We start from the raw sequence: 26,293 nt of genomic DNA, 5'->3' as shown, positions 1-26,293 counted from the left end.
CAGGAACCATAAATCATCTTTTGCAATGTGATCAAAATAATGCTACCACAGAGGAAGGGAGGAAAGAAATAGCAACTAACAGCTACTGGGCACTTTTATATTATCAGTCACCATTATAAGTGCTTTAAATATAAGGACTCACTTAACTCTCAGAACAATCCTATGAGGTAGGTACTATTACTATCTTAGTTTTATAGATGAGTGAACTGAGACAGAGAAATTCAATAACTTGCCCACAGAGACTGTCCTAACTGTACTGCCTACACTATTCCCCACCATACAATACTCTCCCCACAAAGCATTTCCAGTCTGCAGTAACTGATGATGAACCAGATGACAGCTTCTCCAGCAAATCAGTGAATGATCTGTAATCCTATGTATTTAATTGTATATGTTCTCTTATTCCAAGAGAAGGAGGCTTCAACTGACTGCCAAATGGATCGATGAGATTTAAAAAAAAAGATTTAAAACTCCTGATTTCAGAGGTTTAGGCTATAGTCCAAGCAAGAGATAAAAACTAAAGGAAGGCAGGCAGTAGGAGTGGAGATAGAAAGGAGAGATGAGAGCTGTGTTTCTTACTCGAATCCATATGAGTAAAGTGTTAAGTGAAACACTGATTCCATAATCAAGTGTACCTGGAAAAGAGTTAACTCAGTAACATTCGAGAGTTACTTTACTGCAAGCCTTCTTGAGACTTTAGAATGTTAACATACATTTTGGTTCTCCAAGAAAAGGATAAACTAAGCAACATCTAATTCCCAAACTTACCAGATCATGAAATTTTTTATTCAAAGAACACCTTCAGAACAAACATACTCAGAGATGCACTGGATTAAAAGGATGTTTAAACATTAAAAATCATCCAACTTGGTGACTAATAGTCCATGAGAAAGGAGATAAAAAAGCCCCAGGATTGGGCTTAGGTGACCAGTGGAGGTGACAGGAAAGGGAGGTTAAGATATAGGAAAGTTTTTAAGGGAAAAGATGAACTTCGTTTTGGTCCTGTTTGAGTTAGAATTGTCTAAAAACTGCCAGTTTCCAAAGCAAGTGAAACCAGGGTCTCAAAGAGATATCTGTACATCCACGTTCATAGCATTATATACAATCGCCTAAAGGTATAAGGCAACCCAAGCGTCCACTGACAGATGAATGGATAAACAAAATGTGGTATACACATTCAACACAATATTAATTTAGTTTTAAAAAGGAGAAAAATTCTGAAATATCCTACAACATGGATGAATCTTGAGGACATTATGCTAAGTGAAGTAAGCCAATCACAAAAGGACAAATACCGTATTGAGGGAGTTCCAGGCAGACTGCCCTAAAATGTGCCACTCTGACATAGTGGTTATTTTGAATTAAAGTTACTTTAAAAATAGCCAGTACAAGAAGGATACTCTGACCCTCCCCTGTACCTCTGAAAGCAGGGCATAAATTCCCCCATGTGAAAGGTACCCTCCTTGCACCTACAGGGTAGAAAGCACCCTTATTGCTAGAAACAGCAAATCCAGGGTGGAAAAGGCTATATAAACATAACGTGTTACTTCTTCGTTAATTTGCTACCCCAAGCCCAAACTTCTCTGTCTTGCCAATTCTTCACAAATCTATTGTTTAAGGTATAAAAAGTTGCCTGCTTTGTCACTTCGAGTCTCATATTTTTATGAGCTTTCATATGTATAAAATTAAATGTGTTTCTCCTGTTGATCTATCTGATGCCAATTTAATTATTAGACCAGCCAATGAACCTAGAAGAAAGGAAAAACTTTCCACCTCTACAGTGTGATTTCACTCATATGAGGTAGCTAGAGTAGTTAAAATCATAGAAAGTAGAATGGTGGTTGCCAGGGGATGGAAGAGGGGGAGAATGGAGGCTGGGCAGTACATTTAACTGGGAATATAGTTTTAGTTTTGCAAGATGAAGAGAGTTCTGGAGCCAGGCTGCACAACAATGTGCAACGTACTTAATACTACTGAACTATAACTTAAAAATGGCTAAGATGGTATATTTTATGTTGTGTATTTCACAATTGAAAACAAACTTTTTAAAAAACTTCCAGTTCAAGATGTTATGGTAGACATCTATGCCTAGAAATTTCTCATCCCATGTGGTTCTGTTAGGGCTACAATTCAGGCAGTGTCCTGCTTGACCCCCATCCATGATGGAGGCCTGACCTCCCACTATCTACCTACAGGACTGAGGAGTGACTCAAGCAAGAGACCCTCAGGGAGATTTGATGAACAGAAGCCAGAATATCATCTTGGGGCAGCCAGTTCTTCTCTTTCAAGCCACTTGGAGAAAACCTTACTATTGGCAAGAAATGAGACCAATGAAACAGAAACAAGAACCCTAATGAAGGGATCATGCCTTGACATCACTGAATCTCATGGATTCTCTCCCTCCCTCCTTTTAAAAGGCTCTAGTTCCATGGGCCAATAAACCTCAACATCTGTCACCAGGGACAACACAGAAATCCAAAAAAAAAAGCAAAATCGTGCTGAACTATATAGGTCCTTGTAGAAGAATTTCTCTCCATAGCTCCATTTGATATCTTATCTGCAGTATCACATGCCTTTATTAGAACAGTAGTACACAATTCCGTAATTTTGTGAGTACAATTTCAAATTTAACATCATCCTTCCAGTTGGTAAATACAGCATTATGTTAGGCCTGAGTACTATTACATTTACGAAGAAAAAACATAATTTAAAAAAATCATTAAATCTACACTAGATTATATATAGAAGGAGAGACTTACAAAGCATTAAAGGCTCATACCGAAATAGACTGAATTAGAAGTATCAATGTTTCTAAATTACCTGAAGTATAACCTAGAAAAGAGTGCCTATTTTATTACCCTGAAACGGAGGCTTTGGAAGGAACATGCGAACACTGAAGTCAAAGAACAGGAAGATAATACACAGATAGGATCTCTCATCTGTGCTCTAAGAACTTTGCCCTCTACCAGGTCTTCAACTCAATGCTCCCTTAACATAGTTCCCTTGGTTTGGTTTCCATTAATTATTGACACAGTTTAATTTTATCAAATATAAATCTAATCAAAAAATTGTAGGACCGCTTAGGTATAATGACTCTCTTGTATAAATCAGGAGGCAAGGAGAAAGGAGCAAATAAAGAGAAAAGAAATTAATGTACCCAGCATGGTGTTAGCTCTGCAGACTTTGACTTAAGCAAAAAGACTATCTGAAAAGCTGTCATGCTAGAATTAACGTCACACCAGTTTCACATACAGAATCTGAAAGGCTCATAGCATAAGGCTGCACAGAGATGCCTAAAGCAAAATCTTAAAAGTATCCTTTGCTCCCCAGGGAACACAGTTATGAGCTTGTTGTAGCAAGCCTTTGCAAAGATAAACTAGCCTTGCTTATTTCACTGAAACAGACCTGACTGATAAAATAACTTGAGAACACTGAGAATACTATCCATGTGAAATCTTGATAACCACTGATCAGTAAAAGATCTGTCTTCTGAAATTGCTTTTGGGTGTCTCTCTTTGTCATGAAAGATTAGCAGAAACTATTTTAATCATAAGGGGGGAAAAAGAAGTCCCTATTTTACTTGGAAGACTTTCCAAGGTTCACTACAACACACCTGGTAAACACACAATGATAAAGCCTGTCTCTTCCACAGATTATCTTCCCACTATTTAAGTATTTAAGGTGGCTTCCACCTCACAGCTTCAAAGTAAATCTTGGAATCTGGCAGCCCAGAATGTTTATGGTACTCCGGGGAAATCTAACCATTAGAAACACTGCTCAGGAATCCAAAATCCCCAGAACCATACATTCACCAAAGAACCTATGCAACCTGCTATTGTACAACACCAACTGGGCAGATTTATGATGTTTCCATTAGAGCACAGCAGACGCTTTTTAAACCATGACATAAATAATTATCCAAAATCTTAAAATGTGAAAAAATTTGACAAAGCAATACCATTCACGGCCTCCTAAGGAAACAATCAGAAAAGTACACAAAAATGGAGGCACAAAGATGTTTTCAATAGGATTATTTACAGTAGGAAAAACAAACAATGCATGTTGCACTTTAGAAGGAAAACTATGTACCATAAAACATTAGGTCACCCTAACCAAAATTATTACCATATGGGGATAAAATTGTGAGGAACCACTTGGTGAAAAAAACCAGATTACAAAACAGCATTATGTTCTACGATCTCCTTGATTTTTTTTTTAAATTTATAGGTCCATTATGCATGAAACAAAGTCTGACATAATAAACACTAAAATAATAACAAAAATGTTTATCTGAGTGATAGGTCAGGTAAAAATAATTTTTATTTATTGAAATTTCTATGAATTTTTATGAATTTTCTAAAATTCATGTATAGTATTTGTCTTAATTTCTTTAAAATGCTAAATAAAATTTTAAAAGAAGAATTCAGGTACTATAGCAAGTTTCAAGTGATTGCCTAGGAAGCACCAATTTAGGCTGACATCCTGACTTCTCTGCAAGTAAATAAAAGAATGGCTAACAGTATTCCAGATGAAACTGTAACTACTTGTTGAACATAATACACTGGCTAAACAAAGTATCTAAAATTAAAAAAAAAAAACTCTTTAGATAAACAACTAAAAATGCAAGTGCCTAGTGTCTATAGAAACTAAACATATGGCACAAAAACAGTCATTCAGATCAATGAAACAGAATCGAGAACCCAGAAATGGACCCACAAACGTAGAGCCAACTAATCTTGGACAAAGCAGGAAAGAATAACCAATGGAATAAAGACACTCCCTTCAGCAAGTGGTCCTGGGAAAACTGGACAGCGACATGGAGAAGAATGAACCTGGACCCTTTCTTACACCATACACAAAAATAAACTCAAAATGGATGAAAGACCTAAATGTAAGACAGGAAGCCATCAAAATCCTCGAGGCAAAAGTAGGCAAAAACCTCTTTGATCTTTGCTGCAGCATCTTCTTACTCAACACGTCTCCAGAGACCAGGGAAACAAAAACAAAAATGAACTACTGGGACCTCATCAAAATAAAAAGCTTCTGCACAGCAAAGGAAACAATCAGCAAAACTAAAAGGCAACCAACAGAATGGGAGAAGATATTTGCGAACGACATAGAAAAAGGGTTAGTATTTAAAATCTATAGAGAACTTATCACAAATAATCCAGTGAAAAAATGGGCAAAAGACAGGAATAGACACTTCTCCAAAGAAGACATCCAGATGGCCAATTGACACATGAAAAAATGCTCCACATCACTCATCATCAGGGAAATACAAATCCAAACCACAATGAGATACCACCTCACACCTCTCAGAACTGCTAACATTAACAATCCGGGCAACAACAGACATTGGCGAGGATGCAGAGAAAGAGGATCTCTTTTGCACTGCTGGTGGGAATGCAAACTGGTGCAGCCACTCTGGAAAACAGTGTGAAGGTTCCTCAAAAAATTAAAAATAGAACTACCCTACAACCCAGCAATTGCCCTACTAGGCATTTATCCACAGGATACAGGTGTGCTGTTTCAAAGGGACACATGCACCCCCATGTTTATAGCAGCACTATCAACAATAGCCAATGTATGGAAACAGCCCAAATGTCCATTGATGGATGAATAAAGATGTGCCCCTTACCCATACACACACACACACACACACACACACACACACACACACACACACACACACACACATATATGCAATGGAGTATTACACAGCAATTAGATAGAATGAAATCTTGCCCTTTGCAACTACATGGATGGAACTAGAGGGTATTATGCTAAGTGAAATTAGCCAGAGAAAGACAAATATCATATGACTTCACTCATATGAGGACTTGAAGACACAGAACAGATGCACACAAGGGAAGGGAAGCAAAAATAATATAAAAACAGGGAGAGGGACAAAATATAAGAGACTCTTAAAGATGGAGAAAAAACTGAGGGTTACTGGAGGAGTTGTGGGAGGGGGGATGGGCTAAATGGGTAAGGGGCATTTAGGAATCAACTCCTGAAATCATAGTTGCACTATATGCTAACTAATTTGGATGTAAATTTTAAAAATTAAATAAAATAAAATTAGTGGATCCCTTGAAGAGTATATAAAAGCATATACTTTTTTATATAGTGTGTGCAGAAGATCTTCACTTTAATGGTAACAGTGATGAGCCAGTATAGACTTCCATAGAGTATTTAATTTCATAGTGTGAGAAGTATTGTAAAAATAAAGCTTAAATGGAAAATAAGAGGGGTTAGCAGTTGACATGTCATCTAAATGGTGTTAATAGTAAAAAGAATTCTAATTATTGATACAATAAAAGCCATCTTTGAGTAGAAATAGTTTTATTTCATTATTTCATTTCATTTCATTTTATGGCATTTTTAAGATGGCCCTGACAGCTTCATATTAATATACCATTTTTAAATTCCTATATTTATAATCATTGTAATCTCTTTAAAAGTAAATATTGTAATTATAGAAACATTAAATAAATGTATTCTCATATACCTTCAAAATATTCAAATAAAATAATAGTTTCAGTTGCCATCATTAGTTTTCTATATATCTGTTACATATACGTGTACATAAAGAATATATAGTTTGGGTAACTAGTTTGTAAAATAAATGGTATTATACTGTGAAAAAGAAACTAAACATAATACAAAAGACTCTACAGCATATGTCTCTTACTTCTAGAAAATCGAACAGTTACGATTATTTTGCATTTGTAGGCTATAGCTTTTAAATGACTTAAGGTAAAGGTCAAAAGAGGAAGTAAAAACCTCTCTCCTCAGAGTCTCAAGTCAAGGTGAGCAGACTGTCTTGCTTTAAGGCACCTGTTTCAGCCATAAATACCTGGACTGAATTACTTCCTGAGGCTTCATTCCCACAGTGAGAATATGGTAAGAGCAGGCCTCATTGCAAGATGTCAAGGACAGGTCATTCTGACTCAGCTATGTGATTAGGGCCTTGAGTGTGACCAGAAGACAGCAGGCATAAATTCTAAGCCTCTGGGAGGCTCTGTGGAGCCAGGTGGACACAGGAGCCAGTGGGTGAGATGAACTTGAGCGGACTGCAACAGAAGAAGGCATCACAGGTTGTGCTGTCCCCCCAAACCAGTCACAAGCAGTCAAGTGCAGCCCTGGGGCACAATGGGAGAGTACAGGGCTCCAGGCTAGCTCATAACTGCTTCACTCCTCTGAATCTCAGCTGCCTTAAGTCTCAAATGAAAGTTATACCGAACACCTTTTTATCTCCCTGACCTCACAATACTTTGTTTTTGCTGCTCTTAATATTAACTGTTACTTCCATTAAGGTCTAACAGGCTGGAAATGCTTGGTAAAGTGGCTTTTCTCCTGATAAAAGGAACATAAAAAAGAAATGCCAGCCAAAACAATCAAACTTACACAACACAAACCCATACTTAGCATCTTATAATTGGCATTCACGTGTTCAGTAATACTTACTGACCGTCTGCTTGGCAGCAGGGATAGGGCTTGACTGGGACTAATGGATAATCAAGAGAGACTTGGTCCCTAACCTCTATAACTTCTAATATGGCAAGAGCCAAAGAGAGCAGCATGATCGCTCTTCTCCCACAAGACACTGCACTTCACAATGTCCACTGTCCAATGGCTGGACCCTACATAACCCCCACTGCTCTTAAATAATCTCTAAATCTTTCACCCACAAATACATCTTAAACTTCTCAGAACTATTTCAACAAATGGGCATTTAGTTTCTTAAGTTCTACATGTCAATACTTTCTATATCATTTTACCACTCAATCACAAATTCTGCATGAGGTTGTATTTTAAAAATAACACAAAGGGGTGCCTGGGTGGCTCAGTCAGTTAAGCAGCTGACTCAGGTCGGCTCAGGTCATGACCGCGTGGTTCTATGAGTTTGAGCCCCACATCGGGCTCTTTGCTGTCAGTGCAGAGCCCGCTTCGGATCTTCCCTCCCTCCCTCTCTCTCTCTCCCTTCCCCACTCGCGCTCTCTCTAGTTCAAAAATAAACAGTTGAACGAATGAATAAGTAAATAAATAAAACACAGAAGTGGTGGCCCACTGAGGTCTTGAGCAAGCCACACAAATGCTCTTATTCCTAGTTTTCTCTTATAAAACTGGGGAAGTATCTCTGGGTGACTTCAATTTCTTCCAACTCTTACAATTATTATAAGATTTTATGATCACTGTGTACTACAAACCTTTAAACAACACCAACTAGAAAATGTTTATAAACTTAGAACCCAATATGCTGGGTTCATGGCAGACCTGTCTCCCTGATTCCTTAAAACCATTAGAGCTATCACTTCAACCTGAGAAAAGTAAACAAGACTCCAAGCCAAGAAAGAACTCGTTTGACTGCTTTCCTTGCCTTCCAATAATCAAAGCAATATTGTCTAAGTGTCTGGCTCCCAAATACCTTTCAATGCTTCAACTCGGTCTAGCATGAGCAGTATTTTCATCTAATCGGTAACTGCGTGGCAACATCCCTCCTTCTATGTTGCCTGACCCTTATTGCATTGATTTTTTTTTTTATTGAACTATATCGAACATACAGAAAAGTATAAAAAGCCATCGATTTTTAAAGAGGACTAAATAGGTCTCTTCATAGGGTTCCTAGTATGTGCCAAACACAATGGTGGTGGTTGGGGATACAAAGGTCAGGCACAGATGAGAACAGACAGCTAAGCAGAAGTGTAATAATGTGTATAAATTCCAGAACGTGCCTAGTTCAGGCATGACATATAAGCCTTTCAAGTGTATCAATGCAGGTAATGTATACTCAAATACATTAGTACCTCTAGTTTATAAAAGGTTTTGCCTTTTTGAAAATTTGCTCCCAGTTGGCTGTCTGAAATGTAAAGCACATTTTCCCCCAACACGCACTGCTATAAATGTGGCTAGGTTTCCAAGCCAACACACAAAAGACCAATTTAACACATACAGCAACTGAAACACTATACATCTGCCTTGCAAAACGAGCAGGAAACATTACTGCAGCCAGAGAACTGTGAGTGATCTTGTCACCTTGAAAGCTGGAGCTTAAGGGAAAGCAGAGAGTAGGTTAATAAGGGGTGCAGACGGAGTGCTGAGGAGGTGGCTGTCGGCTTTAAGGCAACTCACCTCAGGAATTTTGAAACCAAGGGTCAGGGAGGCCTCACTTCAATCAAATCTAGGTTCCCCCACTTAAAAACTGGGTGCCTTTAGGGGCGCCTGGGTGGCTCAGTCGGTTAAGCGGCCGACTTCGGCTCAGGTCATGATCTCGCGGTCTGTGAGTTCGAGCCCCACGTCGGGCTCTGTGCTGACAGCTCAGAGCCTGGAGCCTGTTTCAGATTCTGTGTCTCCCTCTCTCTGCCCCTCCCCCGTTCATGCTCTGTCTCTGTCTCAAAAATAAATAAACGTTAAAAAAAAAAATTAAAAAAAAAACAAAACTGGGTGCCTTTAGGGGCACCTGGATGACTCAGTCCGTTGAGCGTCCCACTTCAGCTCAGGCCATGACCTCGCACTTTGTGAGTTCCAGCCCCGCGTTGGTCTCTCTGCTGTCAGCATTGCTGTCAGCACAGAGCCCGCTTCAGATCCTGTTCCCCTCTCCTCTCTCTCTGCTCCTCCACCTCTCTCAAATATAAACATTAAAAAAAAAAAAACAAAACCTGGGTGCCTTTAAACATATTTGGTCATTCTTAGCCTCAGTGTACTGAACTTAATGTCTGGCACAGAGTAAGCATTCAATACACAATAAAGTAGTTTATACACTTTTTTTTAAATCTGCTTGAGACTTTATGGCTTTCATCTTCCCTGGCATAAAAGTATCCTTAACACATAGCTGGGTTTATCATTCATTATTAGAAAATGTTCAGTTTCCACATAAAACAAAGCCATTTTTTTTAAGCGTCTAGACAAGAAATGTACAAGGAAGAGCACCGTGGAGAGCATATGAGAAAATGACAGCCTCAGTTAAAATGAAGTAGCTAAAAAGGGACTGAAGATAGAGGGAAAAGATAGACCTAAAATGCACAGAGGATTCCCCTGATAAGAGAAGACATGGCAGGGGATTACAAGGAATTTCCAGTGATTTATGGTCTGTCTACACAATGAGGAAAAGACAGGAGTGGTAGTAAATAGTAGTGACAAACCCTTATGGAGTACTGGTACACGTACACACACATGCTCATGCATATGCTCATGTAATCCTTACAACCTAAAAACTAGGTGCTATCATTATCCCCATTTTACACAGGAGCAAACCAAGACACAAAGAGTTTGAGTAACTTGCCCAAGATCAAAAAGCTAGTAAAATAAAGCAGAATTCAAACCCACAGACTCTAGTTCCATATTTGGAAGTCTGAGCCACTATGCAATACTGATGTTTTTGTAGCAGTGGGAACCCAGCCATTTGCATTAGGAGGTTTCCTGCGTCACAAGTTCATAACTTGAGTATGATCTATCGATCAAGTTCCCATTTATAAACATGCAAACATTACAATCATTTACACATTCCCTGGCAATTTTCAGTATCTGGAGTGGGAAACTAACATTTAGTAAATGCTGCTGAATCCCAGGTGCCGTCTGAAGTTATTTCATATGTTCTACCTCATTTAACCTTCACAAAACTACCTTTGTGATAGGCACTAGTAAATCCATTTTACAGCTGAGAAAAACTGAGGGTCAATTATGAACCCAAAGTCACAGACCTAGCTGTGGCAGAGGACAGCCTCAGACCCAGTTCTTGCTGGTTCCAAGTCCAGCCTGCTTTTCACAACACATCTAGATCCAAACCTGTAAACACGGAACATACTATATAATAACCAGGTAATAAAAAATAACAGTAAATCAAGTTTGATTTACACTGTCAAAAAGATTTCACACGAAAGTACTGAAAACTCTGTTTAGGACAGCTAAATGAACCCAGTTGCCTATTTCACCCCCATCCCCTCACGGTAAAATCCTCTCAGATCCTCTTTATTACTTAGCATCTAACAATACCAAACACAATACAGGTGCAGAAAGGCACTTTTTGGAGAGGCAAAAACTGCTTCAGAAGCATTAAGCTATAAAATGGGACAGAAACAAGTTCCATTGGTTTAAATGCCAAAACAGCAAAAACAAAAAAAAACAAAACATACACACAAAACAAAGAGACAAGTGACCAGACAGTACAAAGGGTTCTTCTAAGAGAAGCGTTTTCCAATTATATCTCAGTAAAGCTGGGGATAGAGTAGAAAGAGTAGAAAGGGTGTTTATCTGTTTTAATGCCAAAGGGCTTCAAATTTGAATTTTGGGTCTGCTATTTATTAGCTTTGTTTGCTCCATCTGGAAAATGCTGCTGTTAAGATCCAACCCTCTATGAAAAGATTAAATAGCAAATACAAAGCACATACAACAGCAGGCATAAAAGTTCACTAATCTTGAGTTTCATCCTCTTGCTCCCTCTCCTTCCTATCGATAAAGATGTGCTACACACCCACAAACCTGGGAGACAATCTGCCCCAGGCACACGTTAATCAAAAGATTACAAGACACTTATAAAGTCGCTTTCTCATTTTCCACCAAACCCACATCATGTTTCCCACGTTGCCCCAGAGCCTTTTAGTCTGTTTCTTCTCAGTTACTTCTACCATCTTGGTGTCACTTCAGGATGGTTACACTAAGGAGCTACTATTTATTACTTATAATCCTATCACCAAAAAAGACGTTGAGGCTACCTACATGAATATAAAAGCCACATACGACAGAATCACTCATTAAAGGAAGGATTTAACATATGTGACAAGTGATCTGATGGGAGACTGAGGCAAGGAGATTATTGTCAGAAAAAACAGATAGCAAGCTAAAACAAGCAAATAACTCGGCCCTGAGCTTTCAGGCAAGGAAACATTATGAATTAAAGAGCATTCTTTTCTTTATGAAAGGAAACAACAATTCCTAAAGAGGAACATCAGTAATTTGCCTGAATGTATTTATCTAAGCTCAATATTCAGGACCAAGAATACAACTAATGTCTTCCAAAACACCTAATCTTTCACAAAACTGTACCTCTTTATATAAGACTCAAGGATTTAATCTGACCAAATTCCCATCAGCAAAACATTCTCATTTACAACATCTACATATTGTATATATCTACATAGGACTTAGCATTTATTCAATAAACACCACGTGCCTACTGTGAAAGGCCATACTACAGTGAGTGAGACTGTTCCTGGCCTCCAAGACCTTGAGACTGTACAGTAGAAGCCAGTCTACAAAAGAACTGAGGCACAAGGCAGAACACGATGCCCTCGAAAAGAGGATTGCACACCACTGAAGTGCTACATGTATACAAACTTCTTGTCTGGGATGAGGGGGAGGGAGTAGGGACATTTGAAGGGGCCGTGAAAGGTATAGAAATTTGGCAGACAGAGAGAGCAGAAGGCATAGGCAAAGTACGTTAAAAAAGAAGACTGCAGGGGCACCTGGGTGGCTCAGTCGGTTGATTGTCCCCGACTCTTCATTTCAGCTCAGGTCATGGTCTCATGGGTTTGTGAGATTGAGCCCCGTGTTGGGCTCTGCACTGACAGTGTGGAGCCTGCTTGGGATTGTCTCTCTCTTCTCTCTCTCTCTCTCTGCCCCTTCCCCCAATCCATGCATGCACACTATGAATAAGTAAATAAATAAACAAAACAATTTTAAAAAAAGAAGACTGCAGAAAAACAGAAGAAATGTTTAAGGCTGAATGCAATACAGTAAATAATCTATTTTGGCACAGTGCAGAGGAAGAGAAATTGGAGAAGCAGAAAAGTTGAGGTCTTATCATAAGAAGCCTTGAATGCCACAGCAAGGTGGAGTTTAGACTATTTTCTGTACGCAGTAGGGGCTTCCGAAGGCTTGTGGTCAGGGAAATTCTATGACCTGAATCCAGCTGCAAGAAGATTATTCAATATCTGTGTGGAGGACAAACTGGAGGGAAAGGGCTGCAGGCAGGGAGGCTACATTAGAGATTGCTGTGATCACCAGGCAGAAGAAAGTTAGCTCAAGGCAGGGACCACTGAGCAGTGAAAGGTGCAAATACTGGAAGGGAGCACTAAGGGCAGCAAACTTTGGCCCACGCACCAAATCCCGCCTGCCACTTGTTCTGGACAGCTAAGAAGCTGTATGAATTTTACATTTTTAAGTGGTTGGGAAAAAATATTTTGTGACAAGTGAAAATTCAAATTTCAGGGTCCATACATAAACTTTTATTGGAACATAGCCACACTCATTGGTTTATATACTGTCTATATTTGCTTCAGTTCTACAACAGAATTGTGTAGCTGTGACAAAAGCAGCATGGTCCTCAAAGCTAAAACTACTGCCTTTTCCTTCACAGAAAAAGTTTTCTGACCGCTGGTCTAAGGTTTTGAGGGTGGCAGACAGAGATGGTATTACGAGGAACAGAGAAATCATCCATTGGTAAGGCAGGACCAGAAAGAGAGATACCAAGTTTGAAGCAGTCAAATAAGAGGTATCAGTAAGACATCCAGATAAGAGAGCACAGCATAAAATGGAAAGACCATTCCTAATGGGGCCTAGGCCTCTGCTGTTCCCCCTGCCTGGATCTTCCTCTAGATCCTGGCATGGCTTGGGTCCCACTTATTACTCAGGCCTGAACTCAAATGTCACTTCCCAGGGGGAAGTCCCTCTCCCACCCACTTAAGCATTCTCTACTCATTATCTTATTTTTTTTATTGCACTTATCACCACCTGACATTATCTTGTTTATTTATGGATGCATTTAACATCTTGGAGTGTGGCTCTTTAAGGAGAGGCCTTTCCTCTTGTTGCCTAGAGCATCCCCAGTGCTTTGAATAGCACTTAGGGGTGCTCAACAACTGGAGCTCAGGTGAAAGCAAGCCATCCACGCAGTTGCAGTAACAAAAGAGACTTGCCATTCACAGAAGTTTGGGGAAAAGTCTTCACTGGGGGAAAGGGAGAGATGAGAAGAGGAGAAGACACCAAAGAGGAGAGAGCAAAGACAAAGAAAGGAAGGAGAGAGGTACTGTGCTTCAGAAGCCAGACAGCAGTGGAGCTGTGGGACAGCTTTCAGGAAGGGGTTAACAGCATCAATGTTTTAGATAACAAGAGGAGAAGAAAGGTGTCAAAATGTGACAGCAAGAAGGTCACCAGTGACCTCAAAGAAGAAGTCTCAAGAGTGTGGAGGTGGCAGTCAGATTGCAAAGAATTAAAGCATGAGTGAGTGAAAGGAAATGAAGGCTTTCAAGGCATTTGGCAGAGAGGGCAGAGAGAGAAGAGAGATGTTCCCAGGGGTGGTAGCAATCGGGGAATCCTTCTTTCTTTTTTTCACACAGGATTCAAGTCCCATCATGTCACTTGATGCCCTGTTTTAAAGCCTTCAATTTCCCCTGCTATGTTACAAGGCCAAGGTAATATGGCCCAGAAGCACCCTGCTTGATCAGGTTCCTGCCAACCTTACCAGTCTGCATCTTTGTCCCCTCTGCTCCAGCTGCAGTGTTGGTTGCACCTCAGGTCCTTTGCACATGCTGTCTCCTTTAGCTGGAAAAACCTCCTCATCCTCTTAGCCTGGCTAACTCTTTCACCCTTCAAATTTCAATATTTAAAAATTTAAAAATATACCATAGAGACCCCCTCTTCTTACTGCCTTCAACCTCTACAGCAAACTAGTACTGGTACTTCGCATAGTTGTAACACAGGCTGTAGAATTGTTGAATTATTGTGTTTTCTGTTAGCAAGGAAGCTTCCTGAGGGCAGACATCAGGCCTATCTTGCTCTCACATAATACACATTTACAGATAATAGTTAAATAAAGGAATAAACATGAAAACCTGAAAGCATTTCTATATCAGCCAGTTTGTACATCTCTAGCAGCCCACTTCCTAAATCCACATCAAGTGGGCTTATAATTTATATTCAGGCTCATCCAGCAGTCTCTAACCAACACGCATGAATGGTCATTCTAAACAGGTATAAAGATGGGATTCTTTGGAGATGCCACAATACATGAAATGATTTTTCCAATTAGAAAACTCATATACGGTGATTAGCAGACTCACCTAGTTTTACACAATGGCTTTAACGGGGGGGGGGGGGGGGGGGGGGGGTAGTGTCTGCCTCCCTGTGTACAATCTTGCTCAATAACAAAATTTTTTACTGGGAAAATATACATTTGGCAGATTGTTTTCTCCTTAATTTTTTTTGTCTTTTCTCTTACGATAAAGATTTTAAATTCTACTTATTGAAAAAAACTGCTAAAATTACAGCCTTGCTACAGCTTGAGCAAATTAACTGCAAATAAGTCTGCAGATATAATTGTGCTTAATTGAATGAACTGTTGTCAATTCTAATAGCCGTAAGCCCTTTAAATCACCATTAAAAACAAGAGCTGTGTTAATTACAAAATGTTCTTACCTATTTCTACTTTAAATATACAAACTTGCCTGAGTTACCCAATGCACCTGAAAATAATCAACCTAAATTTATTTTTTAAATACCTACAGGCCAACCTGTTCACCATTTGAGCTGCCCCTCCACAAAGTTAAATCAGAGAATTTTACCAGAAGACAAGGAAAAGATACAACTAACACCTTTGTTATCAAAGAACATGGGATGAAAATGTCAAGAGCTCTTCTCCAACCACGTGGCAACTGTTATTCTTGAGAATATAAATGCAATATAAACAGTACTGAGAAGGAACTAAAGGTATATTTAAAATAAGTAGGAGGAAGGGCTAACTTTCTTGTGCAATTTGTATTTTGGGTAAACCTTGCTTCTGGAAAGCACATATCTGAAATAGAAACTGGTAAGACAAAATTCAGGAGAAACTGAATATATACTTCAGAGTTCCTTTAAACTCTTACAATTGCTTAAAGAACAAAATTCCCTAACACATCATCTGACTTGTAAGATTTTTAACTTGCACACAACTCTGAAAACACCATTTTACAAAAGGGTATGCCTATGTTTCTGCCACTTCCTAAGTAAACTGAATCAGTGAGAGCAACACCGTACCTTTATATTGACTTGCCCAGAAAGTCTAATACATTCCTACCAAATTATATACTTTGCATGACCTTTAAAGTTAAATTAAAGGCACCTTTGTTTCTCATTTTTCCTTAAAAATACAACACCTAATGTGTTATCATCTTTGGTGCTGTCTACATAACAAATTCCTCTAGATTTCAGAAACTGCATACTTTAAGTGCCTAAACTTCTTTGGTTTATCCGTTTCTAATCGAAGCCTTTCTAATATAGAATGTATTAGCCACTCTGTTTTGTATTTAATGGGTCACACTTCCCTGCCATCTTTTTTTTTTTAAGTTTATTTATTTTGAGAGAAAGTAGAGAGGGGCAGAGAGAACGGGGGCGGGGGGGGAGGGAGGGAGTGAGAGCGAGAATCCCAAGTAGGCTCTGTAATGTCAGCACCAAGCCCAATACAGGGCTTGCACCCATGAACCATGAGATCACGACCTGAGCTGAAACCAAGAGTCGGAAGCTTAAATGACTGAGCTACCCCAGCGCCCCTCCCTACCATTTTAAAGCATTCTGGACACGATTTAAGCTCTTCATTTTGTTTTTAACCCAAAGCACTCACCAATAAAAAAATAAAAACACAAATGTTTGGCTTATACCTTGTGCCTGGCACCATTCCAAACTCTTCAGGCACAGTCATTCAATTCTTGAAACAAGCTTAGAGGTAGGTACCATCTTTATTTCTTTTTACTGATGAGACAAGCTTAAGTTGCCCACATTGTCGCAGCTCGGATCAAAACAAGCAGCCTGGCTACATTTACAAAAAAGGATTTACTTTTTTGCATGTGTAAAATCTACAACCGAGAAACCCTGAATGAACAACTCCCAAGTTTCTTCCACTAGACTGTAAAGTCTGTAAGGACAAGGATTTTTGCATGCTTTTTTCTGTTTATTCACTCCCTGAGATTCATAGCACAGGCTCAACAAGTATTTACTGAATGAATAAAGGAGTGAACAAAGTGTTGTGTGAATATTACTGTTAAATAAATTCAGTTACCACAGATTAAAAATATCCCAACAAAGACCAGCTCTGTCTTCTGGCTAGAGCAGACTTAAAGAAATTTTCGTTTTTCTTCTAATGCAAGTCTCGCCTCCAGACTGGGCAATTTATTCACAGAGCACCAAGGAAAAATGTGTACCTGCTGCCAGCTGCTAAGAATCACAGATCATAAAATCTTAGAAGTAAATATATCATGGAAATGAACTTCATGTTTTATGCTTGCTTGTTGCCCCCAAATACCAAAAAACCTGGTGCACTTCAGAGGGAAGAATACTCATAGGAAGCAGTTTCCTGCCCCTGAAACCCAGTCATTTCAACATGGCAGCTGCTTAAAACCCCACGTTACCGCTGGGTTTTCGAGACAGGAAGCAATAGTGGCACACCTAGCTGAGTACAGGGGAGAGCAAGAAGCAGAGAGGAAACAACATGCCGAGTGAGAACATGGCTTGGAGGTTAGCCCACAAAGTATGAAAACAATGAACCAATTTTTCTAATGTCTCCTATAATGCATTTTACCTGTACGTGGTAATTACCAAAAAAGAGAAAATGAAGGGCTTAGAAACAAATAGTACCTTCTCTGGTCAACAGCACCTTCACTGCTCCCCCTTTTCTCATCGTTAGCTCTTCTTCCAATTTTAAGGACTCTTCCAGAAATTGATAAGAACTCAATGGTCTTTAAACGGGAAAGGGAGTAGACCATGGATGACTATTCTCCTCCACTTTCCTCGATTTTCTAATTATTCTACAGTGAGTGTTCCCTCTTGCTATGATGAAAAAATAATCCTTAGGTTTAAAGAAATTATAGAGCTTTGAAGTTTATGTTATAAGAAAACTACATTAAATAAATCCTTTCCCCTTAAAATTAGTAACAATTCAATAATACCAAACCATCCAATCTTTTCACTCCATAACCTTAACCTCTTTGCTCGTCAACTACTAATATATCTAACAATTTAAAAAATCATGTCTTGGGGCTCCTGGGTGGCTCAGTCGGTTAAGCGTCCGACTTCAGCTCAGGTCATGATCTCACGGTCCGTGGGTTCGGGCCCCACGTCGGGCTCTGTGCTGACAGCTCAGCTCCTGGAGCCTGTTTCAGATTCTGTGTCTCCCTCTTTCTCTGACCCTCCCCTGTTCACGCTCTCTCTCTGTCTCAAAAATAAATAAATGTTAAAAAAAATTTTTAAAAAAAATCATGTCTTCCCAACAATTATATTTGTGTGGCACTTCATAGTTTCCATGCATTATTTAAATGATTTTCCCCCAACAACTTTTTGAAATGGTGAACACTTTTACTTCCATTCTACAGATGAGGAAAATTGGGAACTGAAGGGAAGCTATTTGCCAAGACAGAAGCCCACATCTTCTTGTTTCCTACCTGGCATTTCGAAAGAGAATTTCTCAACCCCAGCGCTACTGACATTTTGAGCCAGATAATTCTTTGTTCTATGGGGCTGCCTCATGCATTATAGGATGTTTAGGAACATCCTTGACCTCTTGCCATTAGATGCCAACAACACTGCCCCCTCCCATACCACCCCCGAAGTTGTAATAACCAAAAATGTCTCTGGAAAATGCAAACATCCCTTCGGGCACAAAATCATACCCAGCTGAGAAATACTGGTCTAAAAGTATCTGGGAGGTTCTTTTTGGCATCTCTACTTTATGACAAAGCTCCATATACCACTAAGCCACAAGAAATCACAAAGCATCAGATGCTGCTTGTTCGGGGACATGGAGTTAATTAACCAATTCCCCATTCACTTAAAAAAAACTTTAAATGTGGAAATGAACAAGAAAAATATCCTTGTACGAATAGTTACATCTCAGATGATAAATTTTCTGAAAAGCATAAATTACCTCATAGAACACAACAAGGACACACGTAATAAAAAATATAAAATGATACACATGGGTTTAGGGGGAAAAACACTTATCAGAGGAGTTAGAAAACACAGATCTTGGTCTTTGCTAATGAACCTTATTAACGCAGTTATACACGAGTGTTCCCTCTAGAAAAGTGAATATAAACCTACACACGCTCTCAATACTTGCTTCAGTTGGGTTTCTGTCCAAATATATGTATGACCTAAAGCTTTTCAGAAGAAATTGAGTGATAACCTTAAAACATTACTAGAATTTGTGGTCTGCAGTTGAAACCACTAGTGTTTGTGAACCCAGAATCTAAACTGGTAGACCTAACAATCTGATTTAAAAGCACTCAATTTAAGTTCCTTCATGCCATTTCATCCAAATCCCTATTCCTGCAAAAGCAACTCCACCCTCAAAATTCCTTATTTTTAGCAGCTTCTTAGCAAATTCCTGAATTGAAAAAATCTTGCAACATAATTCATCTTAATCTGTACTAAGGGTGGATACCAAATGACCAGAAAGATAGTCACAAGTACAGTATTAAACGGACACTAAGACTGCTTAAATTATAGCAATTTGCAAGTAGTTATATGTTATATTTTGGAAAGTGAATTATTTTATCTATATATGTACAATTTATTTACCCTCCATCATCATTTCCTAATAACTGCAATTAGTATATCATGGAATGGGGAAACTAAACTGGCTTTTATTCAATGCAGAATATCACACTGCAATCTCTGGATTTAAAAATGCATTTTTGTAGCTATTTAGAGAAATCAAGATACAGTGAAAGTGCTCAGTTAATATGATAAGTAGAATTATTAAGATGGTGATTATTCCTATTCATAATGTCCACAATCACTCAGGTATGATGTACTTTAAACGTGATCTGGATCTATATATATTGGAGACATTTTCTCCATAATACATAGCATATTGTACCCCAAGTGTCTGGTACCCTTATGGTCTCCATTAACCTTCACCACAAAGTACAAAAAAGAACACATTGATCCTTCAGTGAGAACGACTCCCTGGTCTTAGAAAACATAGCCACCAAAAGCAAAAGCGAGAAACAGCACAAAATGGGGTTTTGGAAAAGGAAGAACAAGGATTTAATCAATATAAAATGCTCATCTGAAAAATTTTTTTGCAACGTGTATATGCCCATGATCGTTTCCTTTAAAAATTGCCAACAAAGACTCCACAGTCAAATCTAATTGTTTCTGCATTCTACTCCTCACTTAACTGTCCAAGGTTTTTAATGCATTCCTCCCTGAAAGAAGCAATGACAATTTTATACCGCTGTGAACTCCTGCCACTGAAAGAAAAACTCTGACTCTGAAAGAAAGAAAAGGAAGAAAGAAAAGAAAGGTTAATAGCATGTATTTACCCTGGGCTTAAAGACCGACGGCTCACAGCCACGTATCAGAGAAGTGGCTCGCTCCTTTCCCCAACGGACACACAGGAATTCAGAGAATACACAATGTTTTAAAAATGTGAACACCTGCCAATAATCACACCTTTTATCTATTCTCCCTAAAGAAGTTCCGTGATGAACACACATCCAAGGAGCCCACATCCCTAGAACCTTAGGATGTGACTTGAGAGGGGTGTTTACCAGTCCTGCTAAAGCGACATCTCCCTTTGATGCTTGGCGACCACGCGCGGATGGGGTCTGAGGAGTAAGACTGGAGGCCAGAGACCAGCCCTAGTTTCAGTTATTCAGTCCCATTACAGAAGGATTCGCACTTCCCCCAGTCGCTCTCTCTCACTGTTCCTCTTCCCAGGCCCTCTCGCCCAAGATGTGTCTTTCCCCCTCCTCGCTGGCTGCTAGGCCACGGTCCCAAAAGACCCTAAAGGGGGAGGGGGCGTTTCCTGAGTCCACAGATGCCCCCTCCTTGCCCCAGACATGCCCCCAAATCTCACAAACTTTCCCTCGCTGAGATGGCAAAGGAGGACAACGGCGAAGACCCTCGGCCTCCGTCCTGAGGCCAGAGAAAACCTCCTCCCGCCCCTACCCCAACAGCAATTATGCCAGAGTGCTGGCGGTCAAGTTCTCGGTGCAAGAGCGAAGAACGTCAGACCTCAAGCCCGCGCCTGTATCTCAGGGTGGTATAAACAGGATGTCAGCGCGTTCCAGACTTGTTTATGAAAATTTGGTGTGTGCTCTGGGGGAGGGGGCGGCGAGCCTTAACCATCCCCCCCATCCTGGCGTGGGGCTCCCGCCCCCCAACCTCCCCGCCGCCAGCAGACTCCGCTTGGCTGGAAATCCCCCGCTTCCTCGCCCGCACCCACACGCCCCCAGCCCGCCCGGGCCCCCCGGTCCACCGCCCCGCTTGCTGAGCGGCCGGGGGTGCGCGACTCCCAAGAACAGAGAGCAGCGGCCGCGTCGGCCGCCGGCGCCCGGCTCCGCGCCCCTCGCCCGGCCGTCGGCGGCCGCCACAGGCTTCTCCACCTCCCCTCCGTGACACTCACCACTTCCGTGTGCGCCTGGGCCGGAGGGTGCTCCGGGTCGCTGCGCAGGTCCGGCGGCCTGCTAGCTCAGCGGCCAGCCCCGCAGGGCCCCGGCGAGCGCACGCCCGGGGCTGAGGAGGGGGCGCGGGATGGGAAATCAGGGCTGGGGCGCAGGCCAGCGCTGAAAGCGGCTGCTAGCTACTCCGCGGCCGCCGCGGCCTGCCCTCGCGACGCTCCCGCCCCGCCCCGCCGCTGGCTCCGCCTCCCAGGCCGAAGTCGGTCCCGCCTCCTCGTGACGTCACGAGCTACAGCCTAAGAAACAGGGGGCGGAGGCTGCAGACCAGTGGTGGGCTCAGCTACCGCCCAAGAACCAGCGCCACTAGTGTTCCCGTCCGGTTCCCACTCGGCGTCGTTCATGCTTCCCCCGCCTCACTCGCTTCTTTACACCGCGTCTTCTAGAAACACCAGTCTATGGAGGAGAGGTCTGAAAGGGCAAAAAGTAAAATTGTTGTGAGGTTTTGGCCATAGGGTGACACCTCCCAAGTTTGATGTGCTCCTGCACCGCGATGCTTTGATCACAGTCCTCTGCCCCTCGTCGCGACAGAATAAGAGATGAGCTGTAGAGCACCTGACTAGCAGGAACTTAAGAACAAATTTTATTTGACATAGACAAGGTACTTCAGATCCAACCCATGCCCTATTTAAAGAGCTCTTTTAAATTAAAAAAAAAAAAAAAAAAAAAAAAAAAAAACATTTGTTGATACCTAATGTATTCATGTATTCAGCACTTTTCATTTTTTACTAATAATCTCTCAAAATAGGTATTATCCTCGTTTTAGCTATGAGAAAACAAATTGAGGTTTATGTATCTTAAAGTCACACTACAGCCAGGATTCATATCCCGTAGGCAGTCTACAGTCAGATCCTGACAATTTTACTTCCAAGGAATCTCTAGTCCTTTCACTTCTCTAACTGTTCCAACAGTTAGAGAATAGAAGAGACTACAGTCTCTATTTAATTTTCTACAGTGAGCTTTTAAAATTTCAAATCTGTTCCACTCCCAAGCTTGAAACAATCCAGTGCCTTCCCCGGGAAAATCCTCCTAGGCATGAGGTCAGGCTTCTGCAGCTCAGTCACTGTGGACTAAGACTGCCCCACCTGCCCAGCTAATCCTGCTGGAGGGTTCCTGATAACTTGGGGGACTACTAAGACTTACCTCATACTGAGCAAGAAGTGCCAGTGTGGTTCCTGGTGAGTGAAAAGAGCACTTGATTCTTGAGTTCTAGATTTTAGGTCTGGCTCCCACCATTAGCCACCTGTGATACCCTAAACAAGTTACAGGTTACTCATAAAAGTTGAGGGGCAGACTAAAAGATCTCCAAACTGCCTTCTGGAAGGAGATAGAAGAGTTAACAGAGAGGACAGGAGAAGCAAGCAGGGAGGGTTGTGGCCCCAGCTGTCTCCATTTGTGGGTGTTTGTGTGCATGTATTGCCTCACCTGCAACTCAGGGCTGTTCACATCACATTCCTCACCCGTTAAATTGGGATATACCTTCCTTACAGGGATTATGCTGAAGGTGAACTAAGATAATGCAGCCCCAGGGTGCCTGGGTTCCTCAGTAGGTTAAGCATCTGACTTCGGTTCAGGTTATGATCTCACAGTTTGCAGGTTCAAGCCCCAGGTCGGGCTCTGTGCTGACAACTCAGATCTTGGAGCCTGCTTTGGATTCTGTGTCTCCCTCTCTCACTGAGCCCCCCCCCCTCAAAAATATATAAACATTTTATAAAGAAGATAATGCAGGTCTGGCACAGTGGTGGGCTCGGTAAGTCATTTTTATTGAGCTGGGCCTTAAAGAACAGGTGGGAGTGAATGAATGGAGACAGAAACATGAAAGAGCCACATTTCAGGGAAGGTGAAAAGTAAAGATAAAGGCCAGTCAGGACAGCAGCAATGACCCCATTGTACTCAAGAATGAATCTGACTGCTATGAAAGACTCACGACATGGAATAAGAAGAGAGGGCCTTGGCTGAGTGTATTTCCCCATACTGGGCATTGCACTAAGTGCTGAGGATTCTGGGGGGAAACACCCAGCTCCTGACCTCTGGTTCTCACACTGGAGTGGCATAACTGACGGGTGACCGTTCAGTGTGATTCATGCTCTTCCAAAACTGGTCATAGAGGAGAATTACCCAACCTAGCCTGAAGAAGTCAGGAAGAAGATGCTATAAGCAGCAGATAAATCACAGGAGCCCCAGAGGGATCGTGGCATATTCAGACAGTAATACATATATGCTTGTGTGGCTGGGGAATAAGATAAGAGTCATGCAAAAATCTTGCCTGAAAAATATAGTGTGTTCTTTAGGTATTTAAGCAGGTTTACATTTTACAAGAATCACCCTAGGGCAGGGTTTCTCAGCCTCAGCACTATTGACATTTGGGGCTAGAATATTCTTTGTTATGTGGTGCTGTCCTGTGTATTGCAGGATGTTCAGCAGCATCTCTGTCCTCTAACCACTAGATGCCAGTAGCAATCCCCCTCGCTTCTCCTCCATGCCCTCCACCCCCCACCCACCCATCTCCTCGTCCAGTTATGACAACCAAAAATGTCTTCAGACATTTCTAAATGTTCCCTGGGGGACAAAAACCACCCCTATTGAGAACCACTAATGTGAAGATAAGGTAGATGATGGATTGGAGGACAAGATTAATCTCCACAGCATTGTAGAGCCGCAAACTACCAGTGATAAGAACAACATTAAAGCAGTAGACTAAGGAGGGATAAGCATGAAAGTGTCAAAAGCCTGAGGGGATATAATAGACTGTGCGGTGACTGATTAGATGTGGGTGCTGAGGCAAAAGGCAGAACGGCACGTGACTCCCAAATTTTCCAAATTAGTTGACAGGTTGACCAAGAACACCAACTAAATTGGATGAGGAATTCAATCTTATGTTTCAAAATAGAAAAAAAAAATTGTACAGTTACCCTATAAGGAACATATGAAGCAGAGAACAGTATAGAAGGAGGACTACACACATCCCCTTCTAATAGGTAACATGTGGCATGAAATCTGCAAGCCCGCTACAAACATTCATCTAAATTGAACTAACCCTCTTATTGGGAAATTCTCAAAAAAACCCACTCCATCCAACCAGCAATCATACACATGGGTTTCACACGTAAATCTTCATTAAGAGTGTTTGCTCACCAGTCTATGTCTCTGGAAAAGATTAGATTACAATGGGAAAATAGATTCAAACAATAAGGTTTGCCTTTAAAAGGTTGTACTAAACAAAACTAAAATGCCATTGTACAGATGATGAAATTCAATTACAAAAACTTGGAAATTAGAGAAGACAGATAAAATCTCTGTAATTTTTCAGCCCTAATATAAATATGCTTACCATATTATATATTTTCTTCCAGTTATTTTTTTCACTAGCCATATTTTTAATGTAAGTATGATCACGGTGTGCATGTAATTTTATAAATTGTTCCTTAAATTTATTTCAATATATGAGCATTTTTCTGTTACTACTGAAGTCTTCATAACTAATAGATTTCCTCATGCAAATAACTTAAATAACAATTAAATATATGCTATTTAGGCCATTAGGAGAGATTTGCAGAAATGGAATTATTGAGTTAAATGGACTGCATATTTTTAGATTCCTGATCATAGATTCATATTGGCAAGTCACTTTCCAGGAAGTTTCCAAAAATTTACACTGTCCTAAAAAACATACACAATGTCAAGTTCTGCAAGAATGAACATTATCATTTTAAAATGATTTATATCTTTGGGGTGCCTGGCTGGCTCAGTCAGTAAAGCATACAACTCTTAATCTCAGGGTTCTGAATTTGAGCCCCATATTACGTGCAGAGCTTACTTTAAAATAAAATAAAATAAAATAAGTAAATAAATATTTACATCTTTAATGTTTAATTTTTTTTACTTTTAATTGTGAATTTCCATGATTTTTTTTGGTTTTTTTTTTTTCTTAATGTTCATTCATTTTTTGAAAGAGAAGGAAACAGAGCATGAGCGGGTGAGGGGCAGAGAGAGACAGAGACACAGAATCCAAAGCAGGCTCCAGGCTGAGCTTTCAGCACAGAGCCCCACGTGGGGCTCAAACTCAGAGACCACGAGATCATGACCTGAGCCAAAGTCCAACACTTAACTGACTGAGCCACCCAGGTACCCATGAATCTCCATGATTATTAAAGAGATTAATAATTTTCCATGTGCTTTCTCACTAGTTTCTATTTTTCATTTTTCTTTTAGTTTATCAATGTGTGTCTATGGAGTAGGCAGGAGAAATTCTGTTTTCATTCTTTACCTGATATCTACAGGGATCATAGTATCTTCTAGCAATTTGTAATAATGATATCTCTAATAAAGATAGCAATATGGGGGCGCCTGGGTGGCGCAGTCGGTTAAGCGTCCGACTTCAGCCAGGTCACGATCTCGCGGTCCGTGAGTTCGAGCCCCGCGTCAGGCTCTGGGCTGATGGCTCGGAGCCTGGAGCCTGTTTCCGATTCTGTGTCTCCCTCTCTCTCTGCCCCTCCCCCGTTCATGCTCTGTCTCTCTCTGTCCCAAAAATAAAAAAAAATAAAAAACGTTGAAAAAAAAAAAATTTAAAAAAAAAAAAAAAGATAGCAATATGTTTCTGTCCTACTTTTGATATATATTTTTCCAGCATACTATTTACTCTAAAAAAAATGCTTGTAAAAATTTTCCATTTTCTTATAGTGAAGTATATTGATTACTGTGGGTTGTTTGTTTGCATTATGCTGTCATCCGTGATTCTCTAGGAAACCATCCTCTTTCCCTAGGTTAGACAAACGAATACAACAAATATTTCTTGAATACCAAATTATGTGCCTGTCTCTATTCTGCACTGTGAATACAGCAGTGAAACAAGACAGAGA

The 26,293-nt window shown here is 40.6% G+C and overlaps 1 protein-coding gene across 3 annotated transcripts in view; it reads right to left on the bottom strand.

Moving 5' to 3' along the window:
• The window catches only part of JAK1 (Janus kinase 1), a 243,496-nt gene that overhangs the window by 108,782 nt on the left and 108,421 nt on the right, over positions 1-26,293 (bottom strand). Inside the window, exon 1 of one of the 3 annotated variants that reach the window (XM_060623877.2) lies at positions 21,383-21,619. The exons of the other annotated variants lie outside the window; for them this stretch is intronic. The gene's annotated coding sequence lies outside the window, so the exon portion shown is untranslated. Of the gene's footprint in view, positions 1-21,382; positions 21,620-26,293 lie in introns of those variants that run through there. 3 annotated transcript variants of the gene reach the window in all.

Source organism: Panthera onca, chromosome C1, assembly GCF_046562875.1.
Source record: "Panthera onca isolate mPanOnc1 chromosome C1, mPanOnc1 haplotype 2, whole genome shotgun sequence".
Taxonomy (NCBI): domain Eukaryota; kingdom Metazoa; phylum Chordata; class Mammalia; order Carnivora; family Felidae; genus Panthera; species Panthera onca.
The sequence above is the reverse complement of the archived record's forward strand: the minus strand, read 5'-3'. Positions and strand labels throughout refer to the sequence as shown.